The 22356-nt window shown below is 45.3% G+C and overlaps 1 protein-coding gene across 1 annotated transcript in view; it reads left to right on the top strand.

The window, feature by feature from the left end:
• SLC9A5 (solute carrier family 9 member A5) overlaps positions 1-22356 on the top strand; it is a 93761-nt gene that overhangs the window by 67342 nt on the left and 4063 nt on the right. The window lies entirely within an intron of this gene.

The following is a 22356-nucleotide window of genomic DNA, read 5'->3' as shown; positions in this document are numbered from 1 at the left end:
GCCTGATTCTATTTGGTGCAGTTATATTGTAGCACCGGAGCACAGAACCCGCCTGATTCTATTTGGTGCAGTTATATTGTAACACCGGAGCACAGAACCCGCCTGATTCTATTTGGTGCAGTTATATTGTAGCACCGGAGCACAGAACCCGCCTGATTCTATTATTGTGCAGTTATATTGTAGCACCGGAGCACAGAACCCGCCTGATTCTATTATTGTGCAGTTATATTGTAACACCGGAGCACAGAACCCGCCTGATTCTATTATTGTGCAGTTATATTGTAGCACCGGAGCACAGAACCCGCCTGATTCTATTATTGTGCAGTTATATTGTAACACCGGAGCACAGAACCCGCCTGATTCTATTTGGTGCAGTTATATTGTAGCACCGGAGCACAGAACCCGCCTGATTCTATTTGGTGCAGTTATATTGTAGCACCGGAGCACAGAACCCGCCTGATTCTATTATTGTGCAGTTATATTGTAACACCGGAGCACAGAACCCGCCTGATTCTATTTGGTGCAGTTATATTGTAACACCGGAGCACAGAACCCGCCTGATTCTATTTGGTGCAGTTATATTGTAACACCGGAGCACAGAACCCGCCTGATTCTATTTGGTGCAGTTATATTGTAACACCGGAGCACAGAACCCGCCTGATTCTATTATTGTGCAGTTATATTGTAGCACCGGAGCACAGAACCCGCCTGATTCTATTATTGTGCAGTTATATTGTAGCACCGGAGCACAGAACCCGCCTGATTCTATTATTGTGCAGTTATATTGTAACACCGGAGCACAGAACCCGCCTGATTCTATTTGGAGCAGCTATATTGTAACACCGGAGCACAGAACCCGCCTGATTCTATTATTGTGCAGTTATATTGTAGCACCGGAGCACAGAACCCGCCTGATTCTATTTGGTGCAGTTATATTGTAACACCGGAGCACAGAACCCGCCTGATTCTATTATTGTGCAGTTATATTGTAGCACCGGAGCACAGAACCTGCCTGATTCTATTATTGTGCAGTTATATTGTAACACCGGAGCACAGAACCCGCCTGATTCTATTTGGTGCAGTTATATTGTAACACCGGAGCACAGAACCCGCCTGATTCTATTATTGTGCAGTTATATTGTAGCACCGGAGCACAGAACCCGCCTGATTCTATTTGGTGCAGTTATATTGTAGCACCGGAGCACAGAACCCGCCTGATTCTATTTGGTGCAGTAATATTGTAACACCGGAGCACAGAACCTGCCTGATTCTATTATTGTGCAGTTATATTGTAGCACCGGAGCACAGAACCCGCCTGATTCTATTATTGTGCAGTTATATTGTAACACCGGAGCACAGAACCCGCCTGATTCTATTATTGTGCAGTTATATTGTAGCACCGGAGCACAGAAACCGCCTGATTCTATTTGGAGCAGTTATATTGTAACACCGGAGCACAGAACCCGCCTGATTCTATTTGGTGCAGTTATATTGTAGCACCGGAGCACAGAACCCGCCTGATTCTATTTGGTGCAGTTATATTGTAGCACCGGAGCACAGAACCCGCCTGATTCTATTTGGCGCAGTTATATTGTAACACCGGAGCACAGAACCCGCCTGATTCTATTTGGTGCAGTTATATTGTAACACCGGAGCACAGAACCCGCCTGATTCTATTTGGCGCAGTTATATTGTAACACCGGAGCACAGAACCCGCCTGATTCTATTTGGCGCAGTTATATTGTAACACCGGAGCACAGAACCCGCCTGATTCTATTATTGTGCAGTTATATTGTAACACTGGAGCACAGAACCCGCCTGATTCTATTTGGTGCAGTTATATTGTAACACCGGAGCACAGAACCCGCCTGATTCTATTTGGTGCAGTTATATTGTAACACCGGAGCACAGAACCCGCCTGATTCTATTATTGTGCAGTTATATTGTAGCACCGGAGCACAGAACCCGCCTGATTCTATTTGGTGCAGTTATATTGTAGCACCGGAGCACAGAACCCGCCTGATTCTATTTGGTGCAGTTATATTGTAACACCGGAGCACAGAACCCGCCTGATTCTATTTGGTGCAGTTATATTGTAACACTGGAGCACAGAACCCGCCTGATTCTATTTGGTGCAGTTATATTGTAGCACCGGAGCACAGAACCCGCCTGATTCTATTATTGTGCAGTTATATTGTAGCACCGGAGCACAGAACCCGCCTGATTCTATTATTGTGCAGTTATATTGTAACACCGGAGCACAGAACCCGCCTGATTCTATTTGGTGCAGTTATATTGTAACACCGGAGCACAGAACCCGCCTGATTCTATTATTGTGCAGTTATATTGTAACACCGGAGCACAGAACCCGCCTGATTCTATTATTGTGCAGTTATATTGTAGCACCGGAGCACAGAACCCGCCTGATTCTATTATTGTGCAGTTATATTGTAACACCGGAGCACAGAACCCGCCTGATTCTATTTGGTGCAGTTATATTGTAGCACCGGAGCACAGAACACGCCTGATTCTATTATTGTGCAGTTATATTGTAACACCGGAGCACAGAACCCGCCTGATTCTATTTGGTGCAGTTATATTGTAACACCGGAGCACAGAACCCGCCTGATTCTATTTGGTGCAGTTATATTGTAACACCGGAGCACAGAACCCGCCTGATTCTATTTGGTGCAGTTATATTGTAACACCGGAGCACAGAACCCGCCTGATTCTATTATTGTGCAGTTATATTGTAGCACCGGAGCACAGAACCCGCCTGATTCTATTATTGTGCAGTTATATTGTAGCACCGGAGCACAGAACCCGCCTGATTCTATTATTGTGCAGTTATATTGTAACACCGGAGCACAGAACCCGCCTGATTCTATTTGGAGCAGCTATATTGTAACACCGGAGCACAGAACCCGCCTGATTCTATTATTGTGCAGTTATATTGTAGCACCGGAGCACAGAACCCGCCTGATTCTATTTGGTGCAGTTATATTGTAACACCGGAGCACAGAACCCGCCTGATTCTATTATTGTGCAGTTATATTGTAGCACCGGAGCACAGAAGCTGCCTGATTCTATTTGGTGCAGTTATATTGTAACACCGGAGCACAGAACCCGCCTGATTCTATTTGGTGCAGTAATATTGTAACACCGGAGCACAGAACCCGCCTGATTCTATTATTGTGCAGTTATATTGTAACACCGGAGCACAGAACCCGCCTGATTCTATTATTGTGCAGTTATATTGTAGCACCGGAGCACAGAACCCGCCTGATTCTATTTGGTGCAGTAATATTGTAACACCGGAGCACAGAACCCGCCTGATTCTATTTGGTGCAGTAATATTGTAACACCGGAGCACAGAACCCGCCTGATTCTATTTGGTGCAGTAATATTGTAACACCGGAGCACAGAACCCGCCTGATTCTATTATTGTGCAGTTATATTGTAACACCGGAGCACAGAACCCGCCTGATTCTATTTGGCGCAGTTATATTGTAGCACCGGAGCACAGAACCCGCCTGATTCTATTTGGTGCAGTTATATTGTAACACCGGAGCACAGAACCCGCCTGATTCTATTATTGTGCAGTTATATTGTAACACCGGAGCACAGAACCTGCCTGATTCTATTATTGTGCAGTTATATTGTAGCAACGGAGCACAGAACCCGCCTGATTCTATTATTGTGCAGTTATATTGTAACACCGGAGCACAGAACCCGCCTGATTCTATTATTGTGCAGTTATATTGTAGCACCGGAGCACAGAACCCGCCTGATTCTATTTGGAGCAGTTATATTGTAGCACCGGAGCACAGAACCCGCCTGATTCTATTATTGTGCAGTTATATTGTAACACCGGAGCACAGAACCCGCCTGATTCTATTTGGTGCAGTTATATTGTAACACCGGAGCACAGAACCCGCCTGATTCTATTTGGTGCAGTTATATTGTAACACCGGAGCACAGAACCCGCCTGATTCTATTTGGTGCAGTTATATTGTAGCACCGGAGCACAGAACCCGCCTGATTCTATTTGGTGCAGTTATATTGTAACACCGGAGCACAGAACCCGCCTGATTCTATTATTGTGCAGTTATATTGTAGCACCGGAGCACAGAACCCGCCTGATTCTATTATTGTGCAGTTATATTGTAGCACCGGAGCACAGAACCCGCCTGATTCTATTATTGTGCAGTTATATTGTAACACCGGAGCACAGAACCCGCCTGATTCTATTTGGAGCAGCTATATTGTAACACCGGAGCACAGAACCCGCCTGATTCTATTATTGTGCAGTTATATTGTAGCACCGGAGCACAGAACCCGCCTGATTCTATTTGGTGCAGTTATATTGTAACACCGGAGCACAGAACCCGCCTGATTCTATTATTGTGCAGTTATATTGTAGCACCGGAGCACAGAACCTGCCTGATTCTATTTGGTGCAGTTATATTGTAACACCGGAGCACAGAACCCGCCTGATTCTATTTGGTGCAGTAATATTGTAACACCGGAGCACAGAACCCGCCTGATTCTATTATTGTGCAGTTATATTGTAACACCGGAGCACAGAACCCGCCTGATTCTATTATTGTGCAGTTATATTGTAGCACCGGAGCACAGAACCTGCCTGATTCTATTTGGTGCAGTTATATTGTAACACCGGAGCACAGAACCCGCCTGATTCTATTTGGTGCAGTAATATTGTAACACCGGAGCACAGAACCCGCCTGATTCTATTATTGTGCAGTTATATTGTAACACCGGAGCACAGAACCCGCCTGATTCTATTATTGTGCAGTTATATTGTAACACCGGAGCACAGAACCCGCCTGATTCTATTATTGTGCAGTTATATTGTAACACCGGAGCACAGAACCCGCCTGATTCTATTTGGTGCAGTAATATTGTAACACCGGAGCACAGAACCTGCCTGATTCTATTATTGTGCAGTTATATTGTAGCACCGGAGCACAGAACCCGCCTGATTCTATTATTGTGCAGTTATATTGTAACACCGGAGCACAGAACCCGCCTGATTCTATTATTGTGCAGTTATATTGTAGCACCGGAGCACAGAACCCGCCTGATTCTATTTGGAGCAGTTATATTGTAGCACCGGAGCACAGAACCCGCCTGATTCTATTTGGAGCAGTTATATTGTAACACCGTAGCCCAGAACCCGCCTGATTCTATTTGGAGCAGTTATATTGTAACACCGGAGCACAGAACCCGCCTGATTCTATTATTGTGCAGTTATATTGTAACACCGGAGCACAGAACCCGCCTGATTCTATTATTGTGCAGTTATATTGTAGCACCGGAGCACAGAACCCGCCTGATTCTATTATTGTGCAGTTATATTGTAACACCGGAGCACAGAACCCGCCTGATTCTATTATTGTGCAGTTATATTGTAACACCGGAGCACAGAACCCGCCTGATTCTATTTGGTGCAGTTATATTGTAGCACCGGAGCACAGAACCCGCCTGATTCTATTATTGTGCAGTTATATTGTAGCACCGGAGCACAGAACCCGCCTGATTCTATTATTGTGCAGTTATATTGTAACACCGGAGCACAGAACCCGCCTGATTCTATTTGGTGCAGTTATATTGTAACACCGGAGCACAGAACCCGCCTGATTCTATTATTGTGCAGTTATATTGTAACACCGGAGCACAGAACCCGCCTGATTCTATTTGGTGCAGTTATATTGTAGCACCGGAGCACAGAACCCGCCTGATTCTATTATTGTGCAGTTATATTGTAGCACCGGAGCACAGAACCCGCCTGATTCTATTATTGTGCAGTTATATTGTAACACCGGAGCACAGAACCCGCCTGATTCTATTTGGAGCAGTTATATTGTAACACCGGAGCACAGAACCCGCCTGATTCTATTTGGTGCAGTTATATTGTAGCACCGGAGCACAGAACCCGCCTGATTCTATTTGGCGCAGTTATATTGTAACACCGGAGCACAGAACCCGCCTGATTCTATTTGGCGCAGTTATATTGTAACACCGGAGCACAGAACCCGGCTGATTCTATTTGGTGCAGTTATATTGTAACACCGGAGCACAGAACCCGCCTGATTCTATTTGGTGCAGTTATATTGTAGCACTGGAGCACAGAACCCGCCTGATTCTATTATTGTGCAGTTATATTGTAACACTGGAGCACAGAACCCGCCTGATTCTATTTGGTGCAGTTATATTGTAGCACCGGAGCACAGAACCCGCCTGATTCTATTATTGTGCAGTTATATTGTAGCACCGGAGCACAGAACCCGCCTGATTCTATTTGGTGCAGTTATATTGTAACACCGGAGCACAGAACCCGCCTGATTCTATTTGGTGCAGTTATATTGTAACACCGAAGCACAGAACCCGCCTGATTCTATTTGGTGCAGTTATATTGTAGCACCGGAGCACAGAACCCGCCTGATTCTATTTGGCGCAGTTATATTGTAGCACCGGAGCACAGAACCCGCCTGATTCTATTTGGTGCAGTTATATTGTAACACCGAAGCACAGAACCCGCCTGATTCTATTATTGTGCAGTTATATTGTAGCACCGGAGCACAGAACCCGCCTGATTCTATTTGGTGCAGTTATATTGTAACACCGGAGCACAGAACCCGCCTGATTCTATTTGGTGCAGTTATATTGTAGCACCGGAGCACAGAACCCGCCTGATTCTATTTGGTGCAGTTATATTGTAACACCGGAGCACAGAACCCGCCTGATTCTATTTGGTGCAGTTATATTGTAGCACCAGAGCACAGAACCCGCCTGATTCTATTTGGTGCAGTTATATTGTAACACCGGAGCACAGAACCCGCCTGATTCTATTATTGTGCAGTTATATTGTAGCACCGGAGCACAGAACCCGCCTGATTCTATTTGGTGCAGTTATATTGTAACACCGGAGCACAGAACCCGCCTGATTCTATTTGGTGCAGTTATATTGTAGCACCAGAGCACAGAACCCGCTTGATTCTATTTGGTGCAGTTATATTGTAACACCGGAGCACAGAACCCGCCTGATTCTATTATTGTGCAGTTATATTGTAGCACCGGAGCACAGAACCCGCCTGATTCTATTTGGTGCAGTTATATTGTAACACCGGAGCACATAACCCGCCTGATTCTATTATTGTGCAGTTATATGGTAGCACCGGAGCACAGAACCCGCCTGATTCTATTTGGAGCAGTTATATTGTAACACCGGAGCACAGAACCCGCCTGATTCTATTTGGAGCAGTTATATTGTAGCACCGGAGCACAGAACCCGCCTGATTCTATTTGGTGCAGTTATATTGTAGCACCGGAGCACAGAACCCGCCTGATTCTATTTGGTGCAGTTATATTGTAGCACCGGAGCACAGAACCCGCCTGATTCTATTTGGTGCAGTTATATTGTAACACCGGAGCACAGAACCCGCCTGATTCTATTATTGTGCAGTTATATTGTAGCACCGGAGCACAGAACCCGCCTGATTCTATTTGGTGCAGTTATATTGTAACACCGGAGCACAGAAGCCGCCTGATTCTATTATTGTGCAGTTATATTGTAGCACCGGAGCACAGAACCGGCCTGATTCTATTTGGTGCAGTTATATTGTAACACCGGAGCACAGAACCCGCCTGATTCTATTTGCCGCAGTTATATTGTAACACCGGAGCACAGAACCCGCCTGATTCTATTTGGTGCAGTTATATTGTAACACCGGAGCACAGAACCCGCCTGATTCTATTATTGTGCAGTTATATTGTAGCACCGGAGCACAGAACCCGCCTGATTCTATTTGGAGCAGTTATATTGTAGCACCGGAGCACAGAACCCGCCTGATTCTATTATTGTGCAGTTATATTGTAACACCGGAGCACAGAACCCGCCTGATTCTATTTGGAGCAGTTATATTGTAACACCGGAGCACAGAACCCGCCTGATTCTATTTGGCGCAGTTATATTGTAACACCGGAGCACAGAACCCGCCTGATTCTATTTGGCGCAGTTATATTGTAACACCGGAGCACAGAACCCGCCTGATTCTATTTGGTGCAGTTATACTGTAGCACCGGAGCACAGAACCCGCCTGATTCTATTTGGCGCAGTTATATTGTAACACCGGAGCACAGAACCCGCCTGATTCTATTTGGAGCAGTTATATTGTAACACCGGAGCACAGAACCCGCCTGATTCTATTTGGTGCAGTTATATTGTAGCACCGGAGCACAGAACCCGCCTGATTCTATTATTGTGCAGTTATATTGTAGCACCGGAGCACAGAACCCGCCTGATTCTATTTGGTGCAGTTATATTGTAACACCGGAGCACAGAACCCGCCTGATTCTATTTGGTGCAGTTATATTGTAACACCGGAGCACAGAACCTGCCTGATTCTATTTGGAGCAGTTATATTGTAGCACCGGAGCACAGAACCCGCCTGATTCTATTTGGTGCAGTTATATTGTAGCACCGGAGCACAGAACCCGCCTGATTCTATTTGGAGCAGTTATATTGTAACACCGGAGCACAGAACCCGCCTGATTCTATTTGGTGCAGTTATATTGTAACACCGGAGCACAGAACCCGCCTGATTCTATTTGGTGCAGTTATATTGTAGCACCGGAGCACAGAACCCGCCTGATTCTATTATTGTGCAGTTATATTGTAAAACCGGAGCACAGAACCCGCCTGATTCTATTTGGTGCAGTTATATTGTAGCACCGGAGCACAGAACCCGCCTGATTCTATTTGGCGCAGTTATATTGTAAAACCGGAGCACAGAACCCGCCTGATTCTATTATTGTGCAGTTATATTGTAACACCGGAGCACAGAACCCGCCTGATTCTATTTGGTGCAGTTATATTGTAGCACCGGAGCACAGAACCCGCCTGATTCTATTTGGCGCAGTTATATTGTAAAACCGGAGCACAGAACCCGCCTGATTCTATTATTGTGCAGTTATATTGTAACACCGGAGCACAGAACCCGCCTGATTCTATTTGGTGCAGTTATATTGTAACACCGGAGCACAGAACCCGCCTGATTCTATTTGGTGCAGTTATATTGTAACACCGGAGCACAGAACCCGCCTGATTCTATTTGGTGCAGTTATATTGTAGCACCGGAGCACAGAACCCGCCTGATTCTATTTGGTGCAGTTATATTGTAACACCGGAGCACAGAACCTGCCTGATTCTATTTGGTGCAGTTATATTGTAGCACCGGAGCACAGAACCCGCCTGATTCTATTTGGTGCAGTTATATTGTAACACCGGAGCACAGAACCCGCCTGATTCTATTTGGCGCAGTTATATTGTAGCACCGGAGCACAGAACCCGCCTGATTCTATTTGGTGCAGTTATATTGTAACACCGAAGCACAGAACCCGCCTGATTCTATTTGGTGCAGTTATATTGTAGCACCGGAGCACAGAACCCGCCTGATTCTATTTGGCGCAGTTATATTGTAGCACCGGAGCACAGAACCCGCCTGATTCTATTTGGTGCAGTTATATTGTAACACCGAAGCACAGAACCCGCCTGATTCTATTATTGTGCAGTTATATTGTAGCACCGGAGCACAGAACCCGCCTGATTCTATTTGGTGCAGTTATATTGTAACACCGGAGCACAGAACCCGCCTGATTCTATTTGGTGCAGTTATATTGTAGCACCGGAGCACAGAACCCGCCTGATTCTATTTGGTGCAGTTATATTGTAACACCGGAGCACAGAACCCGCCTGATTCTATTTGGTGCAGTTATATTGTAGCACCGGAGCACAGAACCCGCCTGATTCTATTATTGTGCAGTTATATTGTAACACCGGAGCACAGAACCCGCCTGATTCTATTTGGTGCAGTTATATTGTAACACCGGAGCACAGAACCCGCCTGATTCTATTATTGTGCAGTTATATTGTAGCACCGGAGCACAGAACCCGCCTGATTCTATTTGGTGCAGTTATATTGTAACACCGGAGCACAGAACCCGCCTGATTCTATTTGGTGCAGTTATATTGTAGCACCAGAGCACAGAACCCGCCTGATTCTATTTGGTGCGGTTATATTGTAACACCGGAGCACAGAACCCGCCTGATTCTATTTGCCGCAGTTATATTGTAGCACCGGAGCACAGAACCCGCCTGATTCTATTATTGTGCAGTTATATTGTAGCACCGGAGCACAGAACCCGCCTGATTCTATTTGGAGCAGTTATATTGTAGCACCGGAGCACAGAACCCGCCTGATTCTATTATTGTGCAGTTATATTGTAACACCGGAGCACAGAACCCGCCTGATTCTATTTGGAGCAGTTATATTGTAACACCGGAGCACAGAACCCGCCTGATTCTATTTGGCGCAGTTATATTGTAACACCGGAGCACAGAACCCGCCTGATTCTATTTGGCGCAGTTATATTGTAACACCGGAGCACAGAACCCGCCTGATTCTATTTGGTGCAGTTATATTGTAGCACCGGAGCACAGAACCCGCCTGATTCTATTTGGCGCAGTTATATTGTAACACCGGAGCACAGAACCTGCCTGATTCTATTTGGAGCAGTTATATTGTAGCACCGGAGCACAGAACCCGCCTGATTCTATTTGGTGCAGTTATATTGTAGCACCGGAGCACAGAACCCGCCTGATTCTATTTGGAGCAGTTATATTGTAACACCGGAGCACAGAACCCGCCTGATTCTATTTGGTGCAGTTATATTGTAACACCGGAGCACAGAACCCGCCTGATTCTATTTGGTGCAGTTATATTGTAGCACCGGAGCACAGAACCCGCCTGATTCTATTATTGTGCAGTTATATTGTAAAACCGGAGCACAGAACCCGCCTGATTCTATTTGGTGCAGTTATATTGTAGCACCGGAGCACAGAACCCGCCTGATTCTATTTGGCGCAGTTATATTGTAAAACCGGAGCACAGAACCCGCCTGATTCTATTATTGTGCAGTTATATTGTAACACCGGAGCACAGAACCCGCCTGATTCTATTTGGCGCAGTTATATTGTAGCACCGGAGCACAGAACCCGCCTGATTCTATTTGGTGCAGTTATATTGTAGCACCGGAGCACAGAACCCGCCTGATTCTATTTGGAGCAGTTATATTGTAGCATCGGAGCACAGAACCCGCCTGATTCTATTTGGTGCAGTTATATTGTAGCACCGGAGCACAGAACCCGCCTGATTCTATTTGGAGCAGTTATATTGTATCACCGGAGCACAGAACCCGCCTGATTCTATTTGGTGCAGTTATATTGTAACACCGGAGCACAGAACCCGCCTGATTCTATTTGGTGCAGTTATATTGTAACACCGGAGCACAGAACCCGCCTGATTCTATTTGGTGCAGTTATATTGTAACACCGGAGCCCAGAACCTGCCTGATTCTATTTGGTGCAGTTATATTGTAGCACCGGAGCACAGAACCCACCTGATTCTATTATTGTGCAGTTATATTGTAGCACCGGAGCACAGAACCCGCCTGATTCTATTTGGTGCAGTTATATTGTAGCACCGGAGCACAGAACCCGTCTGATTCTATTTGGTGCAGCTATATTGTAACATCGGAGCACAGAACCCGCCTGATTCTATTTGGTGCAGTTATATTGTAACACCGGAGCACAGAACCCGCCTTATTCTATTTGGTGCAGTTATATTGTAGCACCGGAGCACAGAACCCGCCTGATTCTATTTGGTGCAGTTATATTGTAGCACCGGAGCACAGAACCCGCCTGATTCTATTTGGTGCAGTTATATTGTAACACCGGAGCACAGAACCCGCCTGATTCTATTTGGTGCAGTTATATTGTAGCACCGGAGCACAGAACCCGTCTGATTCTATTTGGTGCAGCTATATTGTAACATCGGAGCACAGAACCCGCCTGATTCTATTTGGTGCAGTTATATTGTAACACCGGAGCACAGAACCCGCCTGATTCTATTTGGTGCAGTTATATTGTAACACCGGTGCACAGAACCCGCCTGATTTTATTTGGTGCAGTTATATTGTAACACCGGAGCACAGAACCTACCTGATTCTATTTGGTGCAGTTATATTGTATCACCGGAGCACAGAACCCGCCTGATTCTATTTGGTGCAGTTATATTGTAGCACCGGAGCACAGAACCCGCCTGATTCTATTTGGAGCAGTTATATTGTAACACCGGAGCACAGAACCCACCTGATTCTATTTGGAGCAGTTATATTGTAACACCGGAGCACAGAACCCGCCTGATTCTATTTGGTGCAGTTATATTGTAACACCGGAGCACAGAACCCGCCTGATTCTATTTGGCGCAGTTATATTGTAGCACCGGAGCACAGAACCCGCCTGATTCTATTTGGTGCAGTTATATTGTAACACCAGAGCACAGAACCCGCCTGATTCTATTTGGTGCAGTTATATTGTAACACCGGAGCACAGAACCCGCCTGATTCTATTTGGTGCAGTTATATTGTAAAACCGGAGCACAGAACCCGCCTGATTCTATTATTGTGCAGTTATATTGTAACACCGGAGCACAGAACCCGCCTGATTCTATTTGGTGCAGTTATATTGTAACACCGGAGCACAGAACCCGCCTGATTCTATTTGGTGCAGTTATATTGTAACACCGGAGCACAGAACCCGCCTGATTCTATTTGGTGCAGTTATATTGTAACACCGGAGCACAGAACCCGCCTGATTCTATTTGGTGTAGTTATATTGTAACACCGGAGCACAGAACCCGCCTGATTCTATTTGGTGCAGTTATATTGTAGCACCGGAGCACAGAACCCGCCTGATTCTATTTGGCGCAGTTCTATTGTAGCACCGGAGCACAGAACCCGCCTGATTCTATTTGGTGCAGTTATATTGTAACACCGGAGCACAGAACCCGCCTGATTCTATTTGGTGCAGTTATATTGTAGCACCGGAGCACAGAACCCGCCTGATTCTATTTGGTGCAGTTATATTGTAGCACCGGAGCACAGAACCCGCCTGATTCTATTTGGTGCAGTTATATTGTAACACTGGAGCACAGAACCCGCCTGATTCTATTTGGTGCAGTTATATTGTAACACCGGAGCACAGAACCCGCCTGATTCTATTTGGTGCAGTTATATTGTAGCACCGGAGCACAGAACCCGCCTGATTCTATTTGGCGCAGTTATATTGTAACACCGGAGCACAGAACCCGCCTGATTCTATTTGGTGCAGTTATATTGTAACACCGGAGCACAGAACCCGCCTGATTCTATTTGGTGCAGTTATATTGTAACACCGGAGCACAGAACCCGCCTGATTCTATTTGGTGCAGTTATATTGTAACACCGGAGCACAGAACCCGCCTTATTCTATTTGGTGCAGTTATATTGTAGCACCGGAGCACAGAACCCGCCTGATTCTATTTGGTGCAGTTATATTGTAGCACCGGAGCACAGAACCTGCCTGATTCTATTTGGTGCAGTTATATTGTAGCACCGGAGCACAGAACCCGCCTGATTCTATTTGGAGCAGTTATATTGTAACACCGGAGCACAGAACCCACCTGATTCTATTTGGAGCAGTTATATTGTAACACCGGAGCACAGAACCCGCCTGATTCTATTTGGTGCAGTTATATTGTAACACCGGAGCACAGAACCCGCCTGATTCTATTTGGCGCAGTTATATTGTAGCACCGGAGCACAGAACCCGCCTGATTCTATTTGGTGCAGTTATATTGTAACACCAGAGCACAGAACCCGCCTGATTCTATTTGGTGCAGTTATATTGTAACACCGGAGCACAGAACCCGCCTGATTCTATTTGGTGCAGTTATATTGTAACACCGGAGCACAGAACCCGCCTGATTCTATTATTGTGCAGTTATATTGTAACACCGGAGCACAGAACCCGCCTGATTCTATTTGGTGCAGTTATATTGTAACACCGGAGCACAGAACCCGCCTGATTCTATTTGGTGCAGTTATATTGTAACACCGGAGCACAGAACCCGCCTGATTCTATTTGGTGCAGTTATATTGTAACACCGGAGCACAGAACCCGCCTGATTCTATTTGGTGTAGTTATATTGTAACACCGGAGCACAGAACCCGCCTGATTCTATTTGGTGCAGTTATATTGTAGCACCGGAGCACAGAACCCGCCTGATTCTATTTGGCGCAGTTCTATTGTAGCACCGGAGCACAGAACCCGCCTGATTCTATTTGGTGCAGTTATATTGTAACACCGGAGCACAGAACCCGCCTGATTCTATTTGGTGCAGTTATATTGTAGCACCGGAGCACAGAACCCGCCTGATTCTATTTGGTGCAGTTATATTGTAGCACCGGAGCACAGAACCCGCCTGATTCTATTTGGTGCAGTTATATTGTAACACTGGAGCACAGAACCCGCCTGATTCTATTTGGTGCAGTTATATTGTAACACCGGAGCACAGAACCCGCCTGATTCTATTTGGTGCAGTTATATTGTAGCACCGGAGCACAGAACCCGCCTGATTCTATTTGGCGCAGTTATATTGTAACACCGGAGCACAGAACCCGCCTGATTCTATTTGGTGCAGTTATATTGTAACACCGGAGCACAGAACCCGCCTGATTCTATTTGGTGCAGTTATATTGTAACACCGGAGCACAGAACCCGCCTGATTCTATTTGGTGCAGTTATATTGTAACACCGGAGCACAGAACCCGCCTGATTCTATTTGGCGCAGTTATATTGTAACACCGGAGCACAGAACCCGCCTGATTCTATTATTGTGCAGTTATATTGTAGCACCGGAGCACAGAACCCGCCTGATTCTATTTGGTGCAGTTATATTGTAACACCGGAGCACAGAACCCGCCTGATTCTATTTGGCGCAGTTATATTGTAACACCGGAGCACAGAACCCGCCTGATTCTATTATTGTGCAGTTATATTGTAGCACCGGAGCACAGAACCCGCCTGATTCTATTTGGTGCAGTTATATTGTAACACCGGAGCACAGAACCCGCCTGATTCTATTTGGTGCAGTTATATTGTAACACCGGAGCACAGAACCCGCCTGATTCTATTTGGTGCAGTTATATTGTAACACCGGAGCACAGAACCCGCCTGATTCTATTTGGCGCAGTTATATTGTAACACCGGAGCACAGAACCCGCCTGATTCTATTTGGTGAAGTTATATTGTAACACCGGAGCACAGAACCCGCCTGATTCTATTTGGTGCAGTTATATTGTAGCACCGGAGCACAGAACCCGTCTGATTCTATTTGGTGCAGCTATATTGTAACATCGGAGCACAGAACCCGCCTGATTCTATTTGGTGCAGTTATATTGTAACACCGGAGCACAGAACCCGCCTGATTCTATTTGGCGCAGTTATATTGTAGCACCGGAGCACAGAACCCGCCTGATTCAATTTGGTGCAGTTATATTGTAGCACCGGAGCACAGAACCCGCCTGATTCTATTTGGTGCAGTTATATTGTAACACCGGAGCACAGAACCCGCCTGATTCTATTTAGAGCAGTTATATTGTAGCACCGGAGCACAGAACCCGCCTGATTCTATTTGGTGCAGTTATATTGTAACACTGGAGCACAGAACCCGCCTGATTCTATTTGGTGCAGTTATATTGTAACACCGGAGCACAGAACCCGCCTGATTCTATTTGGTGCAGTTATATTGTAACACCGGAGCACAGAACCTGCCTGATTCTATTTGGTGCAGTTATATTGTATCACCGGAGCACAGAACCCGCCTGATTCTATTTGGTGCAGTTATATTGTAACACCGGAGCACAGAACCCGCCTGATTCTATTTGGTGCAGTTATATTGTAACACCGGAGCACAGAACCCGCCTGATTCTATTTGGTGCAGTTATATTGTAACACCGGAGCACAGAACCCGCCTGATTCTATTTGGTGCAGTTATATTGTAGCACCGGAGCACAGAACCCGCCTGATTCTATTTGGTGCAGTTATATTGTAGCACCGGAGCACAGAACCCGCCTGATTCTATTTGGTGCAGTTATATTGTAACACCGGAGCACAGAACCCGCCTGATTCTATTTGGTGCAGTTATATTGTAGCACCGGAGCACAGAACCCGCCTGATTCTATTTGGTGCAGTTATATTGTAACACCGGAGCACAGAACCCGCCTGATTCTATTTGGTGCAGTTATATTGTAACACCGGAGCACAGAACCCGCCTGATTCTATTTGGCGCAGTTATATTGTAGCACCGGAGCACAGAACCCGCCTGATTCTATTTGGTGCAGTTATATTGTAACACCGGAGCACAGAACCCGCCTGATTCTATTTGGTGCAGTTATATTGTAACACCGGAGCACAGAACCCGCCTGATTCTATTTGGTGCAGTTATATTGTAACACCGGAGCACAGAACCCGCCTGATTCTATTTGGTGCAGTTATATTGTAGCACCGGAGCACAGAACCCGCCTGATTCTATTTGGCGCAGTTGAGGATCTCTTTATAAGATTACTTGACTGTTTGCTCTAAAGCTATATGGCTTCAGGCTGAAAAACCTATTAAAAAAGCCCGCTCCAAACATTTTGTGCTCGGTACATGCGCTGTACTGTACAATGCAAGTCAATGCAAGACGTCCGGACGCTGGGTTTGGGGCTGAGTTAGTAAAAAAGAGTGTACATTCACCCTAAAAAGGTGCAAAAAGAAGGTAAAAGATTACAAAAAAGAGCATTTTAATTTTGCATAAAATTTATGAACCCCATGAAGAATTTAGCAAAAAAAAGAAAGAAATAACCTGATGGATGGTTCACTTCTCTAATCCGCCATGACCTGGGTATACCATCGCCCCTCCCCAGGAATCGTCATGTTACATCCCAGCAGTTAGCACCAACTTTACTTATCACAAATTATATGTAAAGATACTTGCCCCATCAGGTATTATTGGTGGGGGGAGGGTGGTCTTACACCCTCTATCACCATCAGTGCTGACTCGGCACAAACGTCTTTTTGGTGAAGAGATCGGTGACACCCAGCAATCATTTCTTTTTTTTTTTTTTTTATTTTTACATGCATTTCCAGGAGGAATAACAGAGGAAACAAAGTTAGAAAAAATACATCCCTGACTTATTATTTGAAGTAAAACAGACGTCAGTATTGGGGACGGATCCCGCTGCAGTTTAGGTTCCCTGCACAGGTAGGTAAAAGCGCTGCTGTGCAGGGAAAAAGCTGGACACATACAGTGCTGGCCAAAAGTATTGGCACCCCTGTAATTCTGTCAGGTAATACTCAGTTTCTTCCTGAAAATGATTGCAATCACAAATTCTTTGGTATTATCTTCATTTATTTTGCTTGCAATGAAAAAACACAAAAGAGAATGAAACAAAAATCAGATCATTGATCATTTCACACAAAACTCCAAAAAATGGGCCAGACAAAAGTATTGGCACCCTTAGCCTAATACTTGGTTGCACAACCTTTAGCCAAAATAACTGCGCACAACCGCTTCCGGTAACCATCAATGAGTTTCTTACAATGCTATGCAGGAATTTGAGACCATTCTTGTTTGGCAAACTGCTCCAGGTCCCTGAGATTTGGAGGGTGCCTTCTCCAAACTGCCATTGTGAGATCTCTCCACAGGTGCTCTATGGGGTTCAGGTCTGGACTCATTGCTGGCCACTTTAGTAGTCTCCAGTGCTTTCTATCAAACCGTTTTCTAGTGCTTTTTGAAGTGTGTTTTGGGTCATTGACCTGCTGGAAGACCCATGACCTCTGAGGGAGACCCAGCTTTCTCACACTGGGCCCTACATTATGCTGCAAAATTTGTTGGTAGTCTTCAGACTTCATAATGCCATGCACACGGTCAAGCAGTCCAGTGCCAGAGGCAGCAAAGCAACCCCAAAACATCACGGAACCTCCGCCATGTTTGACTGTAGGGACTGTGTTCTTTTTTTTGAACGCCTCTTTTTTTTTCCTGTAAACTCTATGTTAATGGCTTTTCCCAAAAAGCTCTACTTTTGTCTCATCTGACCAGAGAACATTCTTCCAAAACGTTTTAGGCTTTCTCAGGTAAGTTTTGGCAAACTCCAGCCTGGCTTTATGTCTTGGGGTAAGAAGTGGGGTCTTCCTGGGTATCTACCATACAGTCCCTTTTCATTCAGACGCCGATGGATAGTACGGGGTGACACTGTTGTACCCTCGGACTGCAGGGCAGCTTGAACTTGTTTGGATGTTAGTCGAGGTTCTTTATCCACCATCAGCACAATCTTGCGTTGAAATCTCTCGTCAGTTTTTCTTTTATTTCCACATCTAGGGAGGTTACCACAGTGCCATGGGCTTTACACTTCTTGAAGACACTGCGCACCGTAGACACAGGAACGTTCAGGTGTTTGGAGATGGACTTGTAGCCTTGAGATTGCTCATGCTTCCTCACAATTTGGAGTCTCAAGTCCTCAGACAGTTCTTTGGTCTTCTTTCTTTTCTCCATGCTCAATGTGGTGCACACAAGGACACAGGACAGAGGTTGCGTCAACTTTAATCCATGTCACCAGCTGCAAGTGTGATTTATTATTGCCAAGCAAAAAAGGTATAGTCAGCTCACCCCTCTTCACTCCTGGACTCCACATCGATGCACGGAACGCCCTGGCCCGGGCGGAAAGCACATTTAGGAAAAACGAGGATCCAGCATCATGGGGAGTAGAAAAGTAAAACTTGCATTTATTGGAATGATTAAAAACAGAGGTACATCCAGTGGGCACAGAGGCACATGTCACATGCCATGAATAAGACTCTCTGGTCGAAACGCGTCGGTTAATCTGCGACTTTACTTGTGCCCACTGGATGTACCTCTGTTTTTAATCATTCCAATAAATGCAAGTTTTACTTTTCTACTCTCCATGATGCTGGATCTTCGTTTTTCCTATTAGTTATTGCCAGCAGCTGTTAGGTGCCACAGGTAAGTTACAGGCGCTGTTATTACACAAATTACAGAAGCAGCACAGGATTTTTCACACAGTGCCAATACTTTTGTCCACCCCCTTTTTATGTTTGGTGTGGAATTAGATCCAATTTGGATTCATGACAATATTGTTTTTTTCATTGAAGACAAATTAAATGAAGATAATACCAAAGAATCTGTGATTGCAATCATTTTCAGGAAGAAACTGAGTATTCTCTGACAGAATTGCAGGGGTGCCAATACTTTTGGCCAGCACTGTAGCATTATTCTCAGAATCATTGTTGGTCCCCTTAAGTCTGGCGTACCCCGGAGGTGCTCGGGTGGAGCTGCACTTTTGGGCTTTGTGGCTTTACCCTGCATATTATAGATACGTCAGTCTCCATAGACTATTCCATGCTCCCCATTCTCCTATCCATGCAGCACATGTTATTCCTTACAGATGCGTCTTGGCCGCTCCGCTCCTCCTCTGTGCACTCTGGATATATTCCCGCATCCCACGGATTCAGTGGAGCGGCCTCTGTTTTTAATAAAGACAGAAATAAAAACAATCCTAAAACCGTGCAATAAACCTTATAAAAGGTGCACGGCCGTGATCAGAGCTCCCGGGTCAGAGCTGCAGACTCCTCTGCTTGTGCACTTGACACTCGCTCATCAGCGTCAGTGCTGACAATATACGGAGCAATACGGGGAGGCTATCCTTTTATGACTCCCCCAGCTTTGGATCTATGAATGCAATCCGGATCCCGACCTTCTGCTGGCAGCACCAATCCTGCTGATCATATACAGTTAGGTCCAGAAATATTTGGACAGTGACACAAGTTTTGTTATTTTAGCTGTTTACAAAAACATGTTCAGAAATACAATTCTATATATAATATGGGCTGAAAGTGCACACTCCCAGCTGCAATATGAGAGTTTTCACATCCAAATCGGAGAAAGGGTTTAGGAATCATAGCTCTGTAATGCATAGCCTCCTCTTTTTCAAGGGACCAAAAGTAATTGGACAAGAGACTCTAAGGGCTGCAATTAACTCTGAAGGCGTCTCCCTCGTTAACCTGTAATCAATGAAGTAGTTAAAAGGTCTGGGGTTGATTACAGGTGTGTGGTTTTGCATTTGGAAGCTGTTGCTGTGACCAGACAACATGCGGTCTAAGGAACTCTCAATTGAGGTGAAGCAGAACATCCTGAGGCTGAACAAAAAGAAAAAATCCATCAGAGAGATAGCAGACATGCTTGGAGTAGCAAAATCAACAGTCGGGTACATTCTGAGAAAAAAGGAATTGACTGGTGAGCTTGGGAACTCAAAAAGGCCTGGGCGTCCACGGATGACAACAGTGGTGGATGATCGCCGCATACTTTCTTTGGTGAAGAAGAACCCGTTCACAACATCAACTGAAGTCCAGAACACTCTCAGTGAAGTAGGTGTATCTGTCTCTAAGTCACCAGTAAAGAGAAGACTCCATGAAAGTAAATACAAAGGGTTCACATCTAGATGCAAACCATTCATCAATTCCAAAAATAGACAGGCCAGAGTTACATTTGCTGAAAAACACCTCATGAAGCCAGCTCAGTTCTGGAAAAGTATTCTATGGACAGATGAGACAAAGATCAACCTGTACCAGAATGATGGGAAGAAAAAAGTTTGGAGAAGAAAGGGAATGGCACATGATCCAAGGCACACCACATCCTCTGTAAAACATGGTGGAGGCAACGTGATGGCATGGGCATGCATGGCTTTCAATGGCACTGGGTCACTTGTGTTTATTGATGACATAACAGCAGACAAGAGTAGCCGGATGAATTCTGAAGTGTACCGGGATATACTTTCAGCCCAGATTCAGCCAAATGCCGCAAAGTTGATCGGACGGTGCTTCATAGTACAGATGGACAATGACCCCAAGCATACAGCCAAAGCTACCCAGGAGTTCATGAGTGCAAAAAAGTGGAACATTCTGCAATGGCCAAGTCAATCACCAGATCTTAACCCAATTGAGCATGCATTTCACTTGCTCAAATCCAGACTTAAGACGGAAAGACCCACAAACAAGCAAGACCTGAAGGCTGCGGCTGTAAAGGCCTGGCAAAGCATTAGGCTATGTGGCCACGCTGCGGATTTTGCGCGGATTTTGCCGCGGATTTGCCGCGGATTTACTGCAGATTTCCCGAAAATCTGCAGCAGCAGCACTTCCAAGCCATTTCAATGGCATTTTGGAAATGCTGTGTCCATGCTGCGGATTTTTCCGCGGCGGATTTGCCGCGGATTTTGATCCGGAAAAATCTGCAGCATGTCAATTATTCTTGCGGATTTTGGGTATAGAATGGGGAAAAAAAAAAAAATCCGCATCAAAATCCGCGGCAAAATAGCGGTAATCCGCGACAAATCTGCGGCAAAAATAAGGTGCGGATTTGCCGTGAAAGTCGCGGATTTTCATGCAGAAAAATCCGCAGGTACATTCTACCGTGGACACAGCCTAAAGAAGGAGGAAACCCAGCGTTTGGTGATGTCCATGGGTTCCAGACTTAAGGCAGTGATTGCCTCCAAAGGATTCGCAACAAAATATTGAAAATAAAAATATTTTGTTTGGGTTTGGTTTATTTGTCCAATTACTTTTGACCTCCTAAAATGTGGAGTGTTTGTAAAGAAATGTGACAATTCCTACAATTTCTATCAGATATTTTTGTTCAAACCTTCAAATTAAACGTTACAATCTGCACTTGAATTCTGTTGTAGAGGTTTCATTTCAAATCCAATGTGGTGGCATGCAGAGCCCAACTCGCCAAAATTGTGTCACTGGCCAAAGATTTCTGGACCTAACTGTATGTAGTATATATGTGGTGTGTTCGGCCGGAGCCCTCCTGGTTCTGTTTCATTTCCCATGTGAAATGATGGCTTGTCCATTGTCGACTAACATCCACAATAATCCGAACTTTCCTCTCCCGACTCCAAGACTTCTCCTGAGCTGCACCAATCCTCTGGAATGCTCTACCCCAAGAAACCAGGACGAACCACAACTTACTCAGCTTCAGACGCTCCTTACAAAACATCTTTTCAGGGCGGCCCATCCCCCCTCTAATCACATTAAATTCACATAGTCCCTCCATGACTTCTAACAACATAACTTTCCATCAAACTCCACCGCACCCGAAAGCATCGGAAAGATTGGCTGACGACTGGTGCAGGCGGCCTCCATCTATGCCCCATTTTTTTAGAGATATCTGGACCGTCGTTGTCAATTAACCCCTGTACCTTGTGTCACCTCCACCTCACCCCATGTTAGATTGTAAGCTCTTACGAGCAGGATTGTTATTATTTTTGCTTTAATTATTGTATTTTCTATAACTTTTGAATGTTTGTATATAAACGTCTGAATTGTAAAGAGCTGCAAAA

Source organism: Anomaloglossus baeobatrachus, chromosome 10 (genome assembly GCF_048569485.1).
Source record: "Anomaloglossus baeobatrachus isolate aAnoBae1 chromosome 10, aAnoBae1.hap1, whole genome shotgun sequence".
NCBI lineage: Eukaryota > Metazoa > Chordata > Amphibia > Anura > Aromobatidae > Anomaloglossus > Anomaloglossus baeobatrachus.
The sequence above is the reverse complement of the archived record's forward strand: the minus strand, read 5'-3'. Positions and strand labels throughout refer to the sequence as shown.